A 17309-nucleotide genomic window follows, 5' to 3' on the forward strand; every position below is an offset into this window, starting at 1 on the left:
GACATCGGCTAAGCCCAAAGTTCCCTCGAAGGTGTCATTCAGTAGGACACCAAGTGGAGCCTGGGTGCTCCCAAGTTTTACTCCCTCCCCAGACCTCATCCATGGGGAGTAGGAATAAAAGAGAACGAGGCTGAAAGCAACGAGGGCAGGCTGAATTGCTCATAAGGGCCCTGGGGGATGCGATCCCAAAGTGGGAGCTAGGGTAAATTTCTGGTAACGTTCATAAATTCTGGGCCCAGAACTCAGCTGGGGGCAAAGACATGAATCTTGCAGGGACCCTGTGGGGTTTGTGATGACCTGAGAGTGGCTGGGACTTCGTTTTCACTTTCCCGGATAGAGAGGATTTCTCTCTGGGCTTTTGTTGTCTCTGGGCTGGCGAGTGGCCGCTGTCACTAGAGTCGGGTCCCGCCTCCGGGCCGCTCGGCTCTCTTTCTCCGCAAAATTGATGTGAGAAATTCGCATCTGGTCTCGGGCAGACGATGGGGCCCCCGGGCCTGAGTCAAGAACGTGCGTGTCCGGGAGGAAACTGAGAGCCAGAAACCGGAGGGGAAAAAAGAAAAGAAGAAGTAAAGAAAGAAAGAAAAAAGAAAGAAAGGAGCAGAGAAAGACACTCCAGAAACAGAGAGAGAAAGTGGAGAGCCATCGAGATGGAGGAGAGGGGGTAAAAGGAAATTTTATAGGCATAGAGAGAGAAGCAGAGACAGGGAGAGAAAAAGAGAGTGGGAAGAGGGGCGAGAAGAGAGGAGAGGGACAAGAGAAGGAGGCGGCCGGGCAGCCGCTCGGGCGTTGGGTCGGTTCCTCCCGGGCGACATAAATCGCCCTCTCTCAGGATGGATGGGTCTGTAATTCGGAGCGCGGACCATGAAGGCCGGGACGAATGGGCCCGGGCGGCCGCTGACAGGCGACAATAGCCGGGCCCAGCCCCCCGCGGCTCCCGGTGCGGGCACGGCCGCGGCCCTCCGCAGCCCAGAGCGCGCCGGCGCTGGCGACCATATGGTTTTTGAATTTTCTTCACAATTTGTAGACAATTTGATGGATTAGGTCCCCGCGCGCGCCTCCCCGGCACAAAGGCGGCGCAGGGACCGCGGCGCGGCGGTCACCCGGGCATCTGCGCCCGCCGTGTGCACCCCCCCTCGCCCAGCCCCCGCCCCGCGCCCGGAGCCCGGGGCCGCCCGCCCAACACGCCCATGAATCCCAATGAAGCGGCCCTGGCACCTCTGGCCGCTCCCTTCTTCGCGGCCCTGGGCTGGGCCCTGCTGGGTCCCTTCGGGCTGGGGGCGGCGGCCCCGGGGCTGAGCCCACCCGAGCTGCGGCGCCCGCGGGGCGCGCAGCTAAGCAGGCGCATCGGGGCTGAGGAGAAACGGGGCCATTTATCCGCCCGTCTAGTTAAAGCGGGTTATTTGTTTGCTTCTCCGGCCTCCCCCTCCCCTCCCCTCCCCCTCCCCTCCTCCCCCTCCCTTCCCCTTCTGCCTTTTATTCTTTTGTCTCTAAATGGATTTAATGAGCCTGAAAAACATGACAATTGAATATAACCAAGAAATAAAAAATAACGAGGGAGGAAGGAAGGAGGAAAAGAAAGAGGGAAAGAAGAAAGGAGAAGGATTAATAAAATAAAGGGAAAAATCAATTCAATTCAGCAAATGTTTATTGTGCGCAGGTGGCTGGGGAAGTTGAAACAATCAGATCCGGTTCCTGCCTTCAAGGAGCTACTACTCTAATGGGCAAGACCGGAAACACCTCGGACGCTAATAGCAGACCCTTCCCGTTGGGCAGCAAAGTGCCACTTGCAAAATGCGGAGAGATGACTTCGGGCTCCAGGATGGTGGTGGTGGCTTCACGGAGGAGGTGGCATGGAACCCAGGCCTTGAAAGACAGAAATAATTCGTTGTTTCTATAGGCTAGAAAGGAGGGCAAGCCTAAGTAAGGACTGGATAGTTGCCTGAGGGAAGGAGGGGAGAGGTGTTCCTGGGAGCCTTAGGCTAAGCCCGAACCGAGGAGGACTGGAGGCGGAGAGCCTCACGCTGCATCCCGCGAAATTTGGAGATTCAAGCCACTCCTCAATCACCTCGGCTCCGCTGAATTCGATGTCTCCCCCGGGTTGCTGGTGGGCTTCTGGAGCCCCACCGACCGGGGGCACACGGTTGTTAAGGCCCGATTCCGACCAGGCGGAGCACCGCAGCTTGGGGCTCATCTTAAGGCCCCATGGTGCAGAAAGCAGTGGGGAAGTCGGCAACCGTGCGTAAGGGCTGAGGGGCTTGGACCCAGGCTAGGGACTGGAATCCAGGGAGACCTGGGCTCTAGCCCACCGTCTCCTTAGCTCTCCCAGTTCTGATAAAGGCTGACACCCGCGCGCGGTCCAGGGGCATTCAGATGGCCTTGGCCGCCTCTTGGGTACTGCAGCCGGGACCTATGATGAGAGACGGTTTGGAACACCAGGTGTCAAACCTGAGCCTTTTGGAAGGTGCCTGCTGGGCCTGTCTTGGTTCGCCTGTGCGTGGTGTGCGCGCACACGTGTGGGCTCCGTGGGATCCGGGCATGTGTATTGCGTGTCTGTTTCTTCTTCGCGTGAGTGAGCCGTGGATCGTGTGAGGGACTGTGAGGCCCACGGCCACTCTCTGGGTCAGTTTCGTTAAGGCTCGGCCCTTCGCCGAGTTCCATCATCGCCTGGGGTTATTACCGACCTGTTCCCTCAGAAACCTGGCCTCTCTGTGGACCCACTTTCGGTTCCCGGCTGCCAGGGGAGAAGGCTAGGCTTTGTCTCTCCCTTCTCGGTTGGGACCGGGGCCTCCGAGCGGCTTGCCAAGTCTCGGGATGCGGCTAGTTTCTGCTCTCTGCTGGCTACCCCTCTGCGCGCGGACCGGCCGAGCCTCAAGAGGCGTTCGGGCTAGTTCTGCTTCCTCTGCTCTGGCTTCCCGGCTCGGCGGCCTAGCGGGCGGCGCAGGGTGAGGCCGGGAGGCGCAGTTCCTTATTTTACGAGGTGTCGGGCCGGTGTCAGACGCAGCTCCGATAAGTAATACTCCAGTCTGAGGGACCAGAACGTGGTAATTAATCCCAAAGACTTAAGTGTATTTTAGTTCAGGAGAAAAAAAATCACTAATTCAATCGTCCGGAAAATTGAAGTTTGATGCATGAGTCCCCCCTGAAAGGGACGGGCTGGGGCAGCACGCCTCCCCTCCGCCCCTGCCCGTCGCCGCGGGGTCCCCCTCCTCCCCACCCTTTGAGCCGCTGGGTCCAGGGAAGTCCAGTGGCCCCGCCCTGTGCGTTCCCAACCTCCAGAACCCAGCGGCACCTGGGCTTTGCTCTCCACTCCCAACAAACGTTCCTTCTTTCTTGAGGACCAGAAAGCAGTTTGTGCCAACGATACACAAGCTCCCCAAATACATGCACTTAGGAGGGGGTATAAGGGAGCCCCAGAGATGTAAAGGGAGCAACCAGATAAGGGGCCAGTCTGGGTAAGGCCAGGGTCTGAAAGGCCTGTAGGAAAAGGAACAGGAAAGTCTGAGTGAGCTGGGTGATGAGGGTCAAAGGTAGGAGGCTGCTGTTGTAAAATGGAGAAACGCAGTGGCTTCCAGGTGTGTGTGTGGGGGGGTAAAACTGGGTAACTGGGTGTTGGTGATTGGGCTGTACAGCCGGCGAGGGGTTGTGTGGAGGATGGATCCACCTAGACTGTGCCATGTGCTGGAGTGGAGGTCTGGAGCAGACTTTAACAGGCCTAAGAGCATGGCCTCTGGGTGTGTCCATAGGCCCAGGCTCCCAAAGGACAGGTTCTTGGGACTGAAGTGAAGGAAGATGAGGGTTCCTGGGCTTTAGGACATGTGCATGTGGAAGGACAATACCCTGAAGAAAGGAGAAGTTCCATCTTAAAGTTTCCCTTGGGGTCCCACCTCTGTACTCCCAACCCCCCAGCTGCCACCAGCAACTCACTCTTCTCTTCCCCAGTGTTGCCAGTCCTGGGAGAGATTTGGAACTGAGGGAGTGTGTTTGGTGAGAGGTGTGGGGACGAAGGAGAGTGAGTTCCTGAGTGTGCCATTGAGTGTGTGCAGTTGAGAGACTGAGCATGTGCCGCTGATTGATGGAAACAGAGCATGTGCAACTAGGAGTGACTGGGTGTGTGCTGCTGCGCTCTGTGTAACTGATTGTTGCAAACTAGTGTGTGCAACTAGGTGTGACTAAATTTGTGCAATGGAGAGGAAAAGAGTAAAGCTGTCACTGGGATGCATGTGTGACCAGTGGGTGAACAATGCTGGGGTGAGTGATGTGTGCAGGGAGCTGGTGTGAACAGATAACTGGGAGAATGCACATTGATATAGAACTGAAGCTACAGCTGGACAACACAGGAATCCTAGCCCTGAAAGGCTTGGCCAAGGCTATTCAAATTTACATGTACAATGTGGAGGGCAGAGGTGGAGAGCACCTGGCCTGAAGGAAAGGTAGCTCACAAAAGAAGTGAGCGGATGGTGGTATGGGGAACCTTCAACAGGGATGTGAGTCTACTTTGAGGACAGTTGAGTCCAGCAAATGAACACTATGAAGGTGCAGGCTGAGTCTTTGAAAACAGGTTGGGGAGGGGCTAGTATCCTTTGCTGTGCTGTTGTAATGGCTTGGCTACCCTGTTCGCCCCTCCCATTCAAGTTGGTCACTAGGTTGAACCTTTGTCTCTGGAGTGGTCTGCATCAGTTTTAGGTAGCTCTCAAAGGCTCAGCTTCCCCCTCCCATCCGCATTCATTCAAGGGAAGTTCCTCCTCTATGGGAGGGGGGCCAGCTCCACACAAAATGGGGAGGATGCAAATGGCAATATGCACACGTGTGCATGTGGGGTGGGTGGACAATGCTGCCAGCAGGGGTGGGAGTGAATGAGTCCTGACCACTTTGGAATCTGGTGTATGATTGCATGCAGGGATCCATTGCTGTGCATTGGTGTAGGCATATGGCCCATGTGTAGTTTGCCCCATGGAGAGCTGGATGTTGCTCCTTGAGAGTGGGGTGGATGCTGTGAAGAAGGAAGATTGATTACCTGTGTGTATCTTGGGACCTCTGCAGATTTAGTTGTCACCACATGTATACAGGGTTTTGGGATGTGTTATAACCATATGTGGGTGTGGATGTGACATTTCAGTATGTGGGATACAGGCATCTCTACCCGAGTGTCTGTAACCCACTCCTCCCAAATGCAGTGGTCCAAGTCAGGAGCTCTGCAGAAAAGAGAACCCCACGGTGGGCATTTCCTCTGCCAGGAAATGGGTAACTCCCCCTCCCCTTCCTTATCCCCCTCAACATAGAGGCTGGGGTGGAGGACTAGGTAGGAAAGAGGTGACCCCTCCTATTTCCTAGAGGCTATTCAAGGTGAAGCGTCTGGGTTTCCTTGTCTGTGCCTATTGATTCGGATGCCTGAGGTCCCACATGTAGATGAAGGTTAGTCCCAGGCGAGCACATGGACACACAGCCAAGCCACAACATAGGCACACAGTGTTTCACAAACATCCCAGAAACACTGCAGAAACACACAAGGCAGACACCCAGTTACACAGATCCACAATGTAGAAACTCAATACACACCTACAGTGACACAGACCCACAGGATGCCTGAAACACAGTGCCAATGGCATACACAAGAATTACACATATAAACCTTTGCTGTTAAACAGATACACACCATCCTCAGCTCTACACACAATACAGGGACAGAGGCACAGGCCACAGTTACCAACAGCACACAAGGCACAGGCTTCCTGACATTCGCTGCCAGCACAGGAGTGGGGAGGGAGCAGGCTGTTCGAGGCTGCTTTGGTGGAAATGCCTGCTGGTGTTCTGATGTTCTGAGGGAGTCCAATAGCAGAGAGGGCAGCCAGCAGCAGACAGGAGTGGTGGGGCAGGGAGGCTTTGGCTGTGTGGGGGAGCGCCCAGCCCCTGGCCCAGGAAAAATCCAAATCCCCAACCACCCCAGAAATGCAATCAAAGCCGCCTGCCGCCCACCCGCCCAGCACAATGGCTCTGGCTGGAGTCGTTATCATTTTTGTTAACTTTTTATCGACTGTTTGCTAGATGGCGTGTCAGTAAAGTGTATGATTTGAGATGAAAAATTAGGCAGATTAACCTGAGGGGAGAGCCTGATTGATTACTAAATAGGATCAATTTGAAAGTTTTAGTCCTGGCGTTTCTGCAGAGCCTCTTAATACTTCAAACTTCAATTTTACGGGCGATTGAACTAAGCATGTTTCTGACAAAATTGATATATGTATTAATTTGCTTTAACTGGTGATTAATTACTCTCCACTGAAAGAATTATATGGAGCTGTTTGCCTGCGATTTGCATATTAATCAAATTCTAGTTGATAATTCCGCCGGTGGGGGGGTCGGGGCGGGGCGGGGCACAAGGGTGTGAAGGGGTGTTTGCGTGTGTGCTGGTGCCGGTGTGCCGGTGTGTGTGGGGGGGGCTATCTACCCCCCCTCCTTTGCTCGCTCCCTGCTTAGCTGCCAGTTTAGTGCATTAAAACCAAAGATGCAGAACGAGTTTGCCCGGCTATTTGGCGGGAGCAGAAATTGCCTGTCCGGTTTTATGATCTGCTCAGCCTGAGCAGCCGGGTCCTTAATGTCCCCTGTCAAAGTGTCCGCGATTTAAAGGGAAAACGGCCCCCGTTTTAGCGCAGCACCAAGCTGACAAGGGACGAGACAGGGGGAGCACCCCCTTAAATAATTCCCCCCCAACAACCATCATGGTTTCCAGGTGGCCCCCAGCTCTAGAGACCCTCAGAAACTGATCCATGTCCTTGGAGCAGTACAGCTTCTGGGACACTCCAGCTATGAAGTGTCCCCCCCATCACTCACATACATGAGGGCACATGCAGGCACAGCAGAGTCCCCAAGACACTGACACTTGAACTGATGGGCAGGAAGCCACCATCTCAGACGCAGACACCGCTACCCAAGCACACTCCTGTTCATACAGACCCCTGCTCTCAGGCCTGTCTGTAGACACACTCAGCTACTCACATGCACATCCCAATGCACAGAACCACACACAGGCAGGGAGCACACATAGGCACCCAAGTCACGTTCACCCGGCCTCTCAGGCACACGTGGTCACACATACACGCACATTTTCAGATTCACGGGCAGACCTTGTCCACCCACACATTGAGGCATGGAGTCCCCTCATACAGGATTCTCGCGGAACATACCCCCCAGGCACCGGCCCACACCCTCCAGGCACATGTTACCCCCTTACCTCCCCTAGCCCGGCCTGATTTCTTAAGCTAAAGGGGGTGGTGGCACCACCAAATCAACTTTTCCCATCTCCGATTCAAAGGGTAGGAGTGTAATTAAAACCAGATAATTAATGAGACAATATTCCTCCAGCTACATCTTTAATGAACAAACCCCTTCAGGGCAGCCTCTTCTTCTAGGCTCATTAAAGAGAAGAAAGTTGGGCGGCTCGCGGACTTCCCAGCGCGTTAATAACGAACTCGGGGTGGGTGCCTCGGCCCAGAGCGCGGGAGCCACAGCCGCACTCTCGGTCCCTAGCCCTTCTAACTTTGTCCCTTTGTGCGACCTACCCCCTTCACCATCCTGGTTCGGTCGTCTCCAGCCTCCCCCAGGGGTTCCCAAAGCCTCAACTCAATGACCCCTGGCTCCGCCTGCACTTTCACTGGCTAGTGGTGCGCTCAGACAGGACCAAGGGTCGAGCCTCCGAATCCCCCCACTCCCCCTGCGCCGCCGCCCCTCTGCCGCGGTTGGTTGTCTGGTTGGCTCTGTGAAAGGGAAACGGAAGAAAGTTAGAGGCCCAAGTGTCTTCTCCGAACCGAGTGCCCTAGCTGGGTGGCCTATGATTGGCATTCGAGTAGTCGCCCTGGGAAGCGGTGGGCTGGGGAGGAAGGGAAAAAAGAGATCAGCTTGTTTTTTCCCACGCGCGTCCTTGCGCACCCACAGGAATGCGCGCTAGCAACCACGTGCACGTGCATTCGCGTGTACGCGAGCGAGCACACATGGAGACGTGCACTTGTTAGTCCTTACACGTGCACGGTCGGAGGTGCCTGGGGCAGCTGAGAAAGACAGGCCTGGGCCTTTCCCCCGCCGCCTGAGGTCGTCCTTGCTTCAGGCTCTAGGATGGAAACCTTTTCACATCTATTGGATGCCCACTCCGGAGCGGACAACACAGTGGGAGAGTCTGGAAGTCCGCAGTGTACTGGGGAGCAAGGCCCAGGGAACCCAAGTCAGACCCGCGCTGCGGCGGTAGCTCTGGCGGCTGCTCTGGCGGCCGCGCCTGCGTTCGCCTGTGCCGGCTTTTAGGGATGAGTTATGTGGCAACGAGCGAAGTAAATCTGCATGCGCAAAAGATGCTAATTACTCTTAATAGCCTACCCAGACGCCCCGAGACTGGAAACCCAGAAACGTAAATCTGCTCCCGATAAATATTTTTAATTGTGAAATTTCCTAGAAAGAGGAAGGCTTTGGGTGCGCGGTCCAAGGCATTCAGCTTTGAAGGGAGGGAATCAGCCCCCACCCCAGAAGCAGGGTCCGGAGTCAGGGCCCCGCGCGGGGGCGCCGAAAGCGGGCCGAGCGACCTGAATCGGGCTGGCCGGCGCTGGGTAAAGTTAGTGATGTATCGCATTAATTACCAGTGTGAGCTGCAAATGGTTCGAGGCCCAGGGAAAATTAATGGGAATCCAAATTCTAATTATGTAGCTGTTGTTAAAGAGTTTAACTAGATAGTCACGGAGAAAATTGGATTATGCCCAGAAAATATGCAGCCCGCGTGTGCGGCCGGGAAGCGGTCAGGGGACTCGCAGCCAGGCTCTCTTCTGCCCTGGAGGACGCTCCTCCTCTGCCAGGAAGGAGAGGATCTGCCTCCGCCCCAGCGTGTAAAGATCCCGGGGTGTGCCTATGGCAGCCGCAGAGCGGTCTTAGCCCCTGAATAGACATGGAAGGTTGTGGAGGCGAGTGCTTGGGTGCGGGGCTTGTCTGGAGGTGCAGGCCTCCTGGGTTCCTGGGTCTGGGTAAGCATTTATGCCCATTTCTCAGACTGTAGATCACTGCTCTGGGTCTCGGTTAATCCATCCTGTACTACTTCTGATGTTCACATAATTGCAACTGGGCGCTGTGGGTTTATATTTTCCCCACTCTCGGTTTAAGAAAATAGCCACCAAACGGAAGCCCAATTACACCCAAAGCCTCGTCATTCACTTTATTAAAGACCCTGGATATGTTTCCATTTTCTCAGGAAATGAGGTCTGATCAAGCAGCACTAATACCTCCGGCCTCGGGGAGCGGGCGAGAACTCCCAGGGGGCGGTCTCTATTCCCCAGGAGTCCGGGAGGTAGTGCCAAAGCTGCAAAACGGGCGGGGCACCTCGAGACAACAGATATCTAACCATTCACTTCTCCCATTTCCTCTCAGACCTTATAGTCGTTGCTACCAGTGCCATTCACTCAAGGGCGTGCGGGGTTCCCAGCTCCGGCACACGGTCGCGAGTGGGGGCGGACTGGAGGGCTGGGGGAATTTGCCGTCCCTAATGGAGACCTAGAGTCCTTTCAAGTTCGACCTTCTGGCTTCTCTGGCGCTTGGCACACACCCCTCCCCGCTCAAGCTGTTGCTAAGGCCGCTGGAGCCGGGCTGGTAGGCATGGACCGTCTGGGACAAAACTTCCAGGGTCCCAGTTGCCGCCCCCTCCAGTTCTTACTCCATATTTCTACCTCCCCTTCAGTGAGAACACACTCTGTCCCCGCCACACTCTGTTTTTAAGGGAAATCTGCAGCGTCCCGGTCTCACAAGAAGCTCCAGTTTCGTAGGCCTAACCCAGCGCCGCCGCCGGCTGGTCGGATCTGGATTTCCTAGACTACCCCGGGCGGTTCACACTCGTGTTGCGGCCGGGAGGACCGCACCACCACTCCTTCTCTCAGGGCTTCCCTTCCCTCCTCACAGACCCGGACTGAACTCAGGGGTGAGGTGGAATGGAGAGGGGTAGGCCAAGTCTAGACATAGGAGACAGAGAGGAGCTACAGAGAGTACCCCACAAGTTTGGGGCATCAGGGTCTCTCCAACTTGCAAGTGGTGAGGAGAAGCCAAGTTAGTGCCCAGGGGATCTGTACAGGAAAGGCCTCATACAGAGAAGGGTCCGCGGCTTGGGGATGTCCCACAGGCACTAATGGAGGGAACAATTCTGACCTGGAACGAATCTGAGACCCGTTTAGAGCCCCTTTCCCCTTTCCTCCGCGGGGCTAGGGGGTGGGGGGTTCCTCAAAGCCAGGGCAAATTCCCCAGCGTCAGAAGGTAATCGTGAGGGTGTCCAAGGGAGCGCTAGAAAGAGCCAGCGATCCACACCTTCGCCAGTACCAAGGGTGGTCGGGCAAGCCCAGAGCAGGTGCCCACACACTGACCACAGATTCGGGGAGAAAAGCAGGTTGACGTGCTCTTCGGAATTTTAATTCCAGCCCAAATTCAGACTCTAAGATTTCGAATTTTTCTCCTAGCTCTCCACAACGGAATCCATAAATTCAGAGAGACAGGTGGACCAATGACACACTGAGACCAAGATCCCCACTCAGCTCCACGGACATCCATCTTCTATCTCTGGCAGCAGCGTGCCTTTAGCTCCCTTTTTACCTTGCCCTTTCCAAGCCTCTAAAGAACGATGGCTGCTTCATAGCCCAGTGTACCGCGGCCTCTGTTTAGGTGAGGCCTGGCTCCTTGTTCTTCTAGCTCCTCGGGATCTCCAAGTCAGTCTCTCCACACCTGCCCGCCTCTTAAAAACAACAACAACAACAACAACAACAAAAAAAACCAAACAAACAAAAAAAACAAACACACACACACAAAAAAACCCTGCGCTTCTCAGTGACGCGGGCTTTGAGCGCCACCAAGCGGCATCTGTGGCGATGTTCAAGAGCAGCACACTCCCTTTCAGCTACCCTTTTCCTTACTCTCTTGAAACTCCAATACCCACCCAATTGCGGTGCCACTCTTTAATAAAAAGTCCTGACGTGAACATGCTTCACCTCCACTTCCTTGCGCAGAGCCTTTAGGACGGACTACAAGAAGGAATACCATGGGTACGGCTGGGGGTTCTTGAATCCGCAGACCCGGGGACCCACTTTCAGGACTGGGTATTAGGTAGAGCTGAGGAAGGGGCCACCCTATGTCTCTTGTGGCGGGGAGAGAAAAAAGGGCCCAAGTGCTGTCTCAAGAGGCCAACCTTCTGGTTGAGCTCCCAAAGGGGAAGTTAAAGTCCCTAGTCATCCTTGTTCCTACCCTGACCTGATCCCTTCGGGATTCTCACTGACACTAGGAGAAAAGATCACAACTCTTTCCCGCCCAAAAAATCCGGATCCTCGTACCCGCCTCCACGCGGGAAAGGTGAGGCAAGAGCACCCTCTGCTGTCTATGATTTGGAACTGCTTGGGCCGCCGCTCGGAGGGCTGCGGAAATTCCAGAACTGACCTCCTGGTGATCTTAGCCATGCCTCTGCCTTCAGAAAGGAAGTCCCTTTCACAAACAGGGAGAAGGGGTTTCACATAAGGAAGGGATGACTCAGTGCTACTGAGTTCCACTCCTTGGGCTAGTTCTGCACCAATCTTACCTGGCTCCTTCCTGCTGCTGGGCCAACTGTCCCTTAACTGGAAGGTTAGTTTCTTCCTATATACCACTTGTGTATGCATATACCAAAACATTACTTTGAACACCATAAATACATAGTTTTAATTTTACAATTAAGAAATAAAATAATCGAGGCATGGTAGTACATATCTGTAATCCCAACCACCTGGGAGGCTGATGCAGGACAATTGCAAATTCGAGGCCAGTCTTGGCAATTTAGAGAGGCCCTTAGCACAGAAATGTCAGGAGCTGGGAGGGGAGCATCTGGCTCCTTATTTACCCCTTTACCAATCTATGCACACTAATCCTGAAGAACCACAAAACCTATCCCTTCCTTCCCCACCTTCCTCCCGGCAAGGTTTATACATGAGGGAATGCAGTCTGCCTTTGGGGATTAGAGATCCTGGATTTAAGTCAGTGGGGCTTTGGGCAAGTCACTTTATTTCTAAGGCTCCATTTCTTACTCTGTGAGTTGGGGACAATGATCCCTGTCCCAGAGGGTTGCACTGAGGACTAGATGAGCTAAGGTCCCCATAAGGTGCTTTACAAAAGACACATTTTAGTACCAGTGTTGGCTATCATTCAAGATCAGTGCCACAGGTAGGGGTGTTGGTAAGTCCAGGAAAATCTCCCCTAGGCCTCAGCAGTGAGCTCTGGAGACTGAGGAGGGCAGTTCTCAGATGGGAGACCAGGTAGGGGTTGTCACCTCCTTCAGTGATTCCCCTCCTTGTGTGCATGTGTAGGCATCTTCTTCATAGCTCCCTACACCTCCACACTACTTTCCTCCTCTCTCACCAAAAAACTCTTAACTGATCTATATGGGAAAACAAAAGGGAAATAGCCTTGCCAATTACTGCCCATCCACCACCATGAGGGAGTTGGGCTTACCTAATGTCAGTTTCAGACATTAAGGAAGTGACTGTACATCAAACTCTAGGGAACCTGTTAAAAATTCACAAACTGTGCCCTGGAACATGGTCTCCAGGCAGTTGGGGCCCCTCTGTCCCCAAGGATGGGATACCTGCCCTGGAATATCTAGTGGTGATCATAAGCAGCAGTGAGGTCCTTTGGGAAAGTCCTCCCCAAGATGCCCTATCTCTGTTCTCCCCCCACCCCAGGGCAGGGGCTGGGGTTGGGCTAGGAATAGGTGAGCTGGGCAGACTATGGAGAAACAATATTCAGGGACATTGATTTAAAACGACAGGAGTCAGGTCTAACAGGGCAGGGCTTAAGGTGTGCATAGTAAAGTGTTCCATGGGTCTCACTCACTCTAGCCGTTACTTAATCTTGGTAAACCACAATTTCTTCATCTATACAGTGGGAACAATACTGCTCCATCTCTGTAGTGGGGATGAGGAGCTACTATTTCCAGAGATGAGGTTATATTTTTACAAATATATAGATACATGCCTATGTGTGTAGAAACAAGAACAATATACATCTTGTTCTGGAATTTCTTTATTTTATTTAATAACATATCTTGGATATCGTTCCATACTGATAGTCCATGATGGTACCTTATAAACTGCAAAGCTGTGGAAACTGTAGTAGAATTAAATAACTGAGACGAAACAGCCCTCCTTGGGGAGGGCTGAAAAGCTGTTCCCCGTTGGGATGTAGTGTTTGTATTGACAGGTTGGAGGAAAGGCAGGTCAGTGGGTATGTTCAGGTGCTTTGAATCTAGGACTTTGCACATGCTAGGCTAGTACTATTACCACTGAGCTACATTCCTAATTTAGTTTTTCTGATTTTTAATAACATGTAGATTGGAGTAGAAACCCATGGACACAGTTAGGAATCTTTGGCCCCTACAGAGCTCCTTCAGAAGCTGCCCAGGAGTCTGCTTGCTTGACTTCTGGTCTTAGAGACACACTCAGCATTTGGAGGGGAAGAACTGTGTTCCTCTTGGTAGCACAAAGGATATGATAAGGAATATCCAGGCTAACTGGGATAGGCATTTCTTCTCCCTCACATAACAATACAGAGTGTAGCTCACTGTTCTATATGCCATTATAATTAAGAGTACTCTTAGTTTGGCTCAGAAACCAAATTTCCTGGGTTTAAAACCTGCCCTTGGTGACCTTACAGAAATTATTCAATCTCTCTGTGTCTTACATTCCTTTTCTGTAAAGTTGGGATGATGACAATACCTACCTCAGGATTGTTGTGAGAACTAAATGAGATTAAGTCCCTCCAAAAATATTTATTGAGCATCTACTCTAATCAGTATAGTCAGTCACTGTTAGAGGCTTATGGTAGACTCAAATTGGCTGCTCTAGCTCCTGCCATCCTGTCTTCTCTAAGTCAGTGGGAAAAAGAAAAGAGAAAAGGAGCACACATTCATTTCTTCTAAGATCACAACCTAGAAGTAATATCCATCTGACCTCTGCCTAGCCATTAATCAGAAATTAGTTGCATAACCTCATATGAGCTAAGAAGAAGGCTGGGAAATATAATCGTTTGCCACATGACCATGTACCTGGCTAACAGATATGCTAAAGAAAGAAGTAGCGGGGAATAGATATTGATAGAAGACTCTGAGTTTCTTTTCTCTTCCTGGAGGCAGCCACTTCTTTCTCCACAAACATCTCCTGAGGAGGACAGGGAGCAGGAGAAAGAAAGCAATAAAGGCTCATTTAAGAAGAAAGGGTCTTGAGACAGGAATAAGACCTGGATAAAAAAAAGACCTAGGGCTACTAGGTTATGGCTAGGATCTGGGGCTAGGGAGAGGTCTTGAGTGTGATGGACCATTTTATGCATTGTATATTCTTGTTTATTTCTTCCTTCTTCTCTTACATTCCAGGGCAAGGTCTATGGACTTCTGTGCTAAGAGAAAGGATGCATTATTTTTTTGTCCTGGCCTAAGCCCAAGAGGATGAAGGCTCGGAGCAACTCTAGGGAGCACCAGGAAGGGAGAGTGGAGCAAGTCTCAAGCCACATGTTCTGAGATTTCCCAGGTTCCAGGGAGAAGCAACTGACAGGGATGTCCCTCTGAGCCAGCTGCCACCCTCTCTGTCTGCACCCAGGTAAGTGGAGGGTGGTGCAAAGGTGCATGGAAGATGAATGGATGTGAGAACTTGAGAACACAGGGATAGTGGTGCTGACACTGACAACTGGGACCTAGCCACACCCATCCCCTTACCCTGTTGTCCAGTTGTGTTTATCCAGTAGCAGTGAACTCACAAGCACCTCTGAACCCAGCATTCTTTTATTTATTTTTTTTTTTGGAGGGGGCTTACCGGGATTGAACCCAGAAATGCTCTATCACTGTGTCACACCCCCAACCCATTTTATTTTTTGAGACAGGGTCTAAGTTGCTTAGTGACTTGTTATTTTGCTGGGGTTGGTTTGGAACTTGCAATCCTCCTGCCGCAGCCTCCCGAGGATTATAGGTATGCACCACTGTGTCCAGCTGGATCTGACTTTCTTAACCCAGTGCCCAGAAGAATCCCATGCAACTGGGAGCAGAGTTGGGTGAAAATGTGCTGAAGCATGTTTTCCTGATGCCACGGTGTAGTTTTGATCAGGTTTCTAGAGCCTATGATCCAACAGAGGTCAACAATATCGTCTCCCTTCTCTTCTACTCTGCCGTGAAGGAACCAACTTGATTTGGTTTTTAAACTCCTGCGACTGCATATAGATGTGTTTGTACAAGATAAGCTTGAAGGTGAGCTGGGATTCCTGACCTCTTGCTCCTCACAGGACAATTGTCAGGCGTGGCTAAGGCAGGGTGGAAGCCTTACAGCCAGAGAGCTGTCATCAAGCAGGAGAGAGAGGCTGGGAACCCAGGCCATTACCAGCAGGAGGCTCCACCGAAGAAAAGAGGGGGCCATGGGCCATCGGAGTTTTTTTTTTTTTTCCTCTCTTTTCTGTGGACCTCAGACAGAGAGGGATGTCAGAGTGAGGGAAAAGTGGAGGACTTGGCTTATGCCTTGGAAGGTTAAGGAGAGATCTAGGTTGCTTCTCAGCTTCAACCTTCTACAAATCTGGCTTCCACATGATAGCAAACTTCAGAAAGCTTTCAGGAAAGCTTATCTGTTGATTGAATGGTTGAATAAATAATGCAAAGTGGCTACTTATGGGCACAGCCATGTTAATTAAAGAGAGAGGGAGAGATACACTTTGTAAATCTCTTGAAACTGTTTGGGCGGATGTCTTGGTCACTTCAATGAGCAGTCACACTGTGTACGGAGCCCATTACATGTGATCATCTCAGTCCCCAGAACAAACTGGAGATGTGGGTGTTAGACATTTTGATGCTCATTGTACAGATGGGAGCATAAGGTTGGAAGGTGGAAGGCATTTGATCAGGGCTGTGGTTTGTGGGAGGACAATCAGAATTGGACCTCTCTATGAGCCTGGGAGCAATGCCCTGGTCTCTTTACTGGGGGGCTCCTGGGGACGTGTGCTCCTCCGTGGGCTGCAGGGCTTTAGAGTTGCAACCTTTCCTTTAAGTGCCCCTTCTCTCCTCCCAGGTGAGTGGTATTGCAAATTTGCCAGCTTCTTGCAACTCAAGGATGTGGTCAGAGACCACCAGCAGCATCAGCAGCACCTGGAAGCCAGTTAGGAAAGCAGAGTCCAGTCCCCACCCAGAGCTGCTGAGTTGGAGCTGTCTTAAGGAGATCTCCCCAGAGGTTTGCCCTCACATAGGTGAGTGCTAGACCTATTTCCTGCGCCCACAGGTAAGGGAAGTCTGGCTAATCTTATTCACAGGAAGCATCTTGCTCAGGGTGCTGGGGTGGGGTGCCTGTTTCAAGACCAGCAGTCTCTCTGGTCCTAATCAGATATCCTAGGGTTTCTGCCTTCAATCTTCCCTTCTCTTCTGCCCAGAAAGCCAGATCCTCTGCCCTCCCCAACCCCTGCCTTACTATTTTTTTAAATGCATTTTTTATTTTAGAATAGTTTTAAATGTACAGAAAAGTTGCAAAGACAGCACAGAGAGCTCCCATATACCTGCCATACATTGTCCTCTATTGGTGATGTCACATGGCTATCATACATTACTGTCAACTAAACTCCTTATTATTTATTTATTTATTTATTTTTTATTTTATTTTATTTTTTTTATTTTATTGTAAACAAATGGGATACATGTTGTTTCTCTGGTATAAAGGCATACCATTTGTGTAATCATAAATTTACATAGAGCAATGTTGTTTGATACATTCTGTTATTTTTTCCCTTCCCCCCACCCCTCCCACCCCTCTTTTCCCTCTATACAGTCCTTCCTTCCTCCATACTTGCCACCCTCCCTAACCCTAACTCTAACCCTAATACTAACCCTTCCCTCCCCCCATTATGTGTCATCATCCACTTATTAGCGATATCATTCGTCCTTTGGCTTTTTGAGATTGGCTTCTCTCACTTAGCATGATATTTTATTTATTTATTTATACCAAGGATTGAACCCAAGAGTGCTTAACCTCTAAACCATACCCCCAGCCCTTGTATATATTTTATTTAGAGACGGGGTCTCCCTAAGTTGCTGAGGCTGGCCTTGAACTCATGATCCTCCTGTCTCAGCCTCCCAAGCAGCTGGGGTTACAGGGATGCACCACCACACCTGGATGATCCCACTTTGTGGAGATTCCATTAGCTTTCCCACTAACATCCTTCTTCTATTTTAGGATTCCAGCCAGTATATCATATTATATTTAGTTATCACATCTTTGTCTCTTTGTGACAGTCTCTTAGATTTTTCTTGTCTTTTAGTCATTAAC

At 51.6% G+C, this 17309-nt stretch overlaps 1 long non-coding RNA gene across 1 annotated transcript; it reads left to right on the top strand.

Annotated features, from left to right (window-relative positions):
* Window positions 1-1817: 1817 nt before the first annotated feature.
* LOC306659649 lies at window positions 1818-14598 on the top strand. The gene is made up of 3 exons (XR_013763366.1): window positions 1818-1920; window positions 10467-10668; window positions 14393-14598. It is a non-coding gene; the product is annotated as an uncharacterized lncRNA (long non-coding RNA).
* The last annotated feature ends 2711 nt before the right edge of the window (window positions 14599-17309 follow it).

The sequence above is a fragment of the Sciurus vulgaris genome (genome assembly GCF_902686455.1).
Source record: "Sciurus vulgaris genome assembly, chromosome: 4".
Classification (NCBI taxonomy): domain Eukaryota; kingdom Metazoa; phylum Chordata; class Mammalia; order Rodentia; family Sciuridae; genus Sciurus; species Sciurus vulgaris.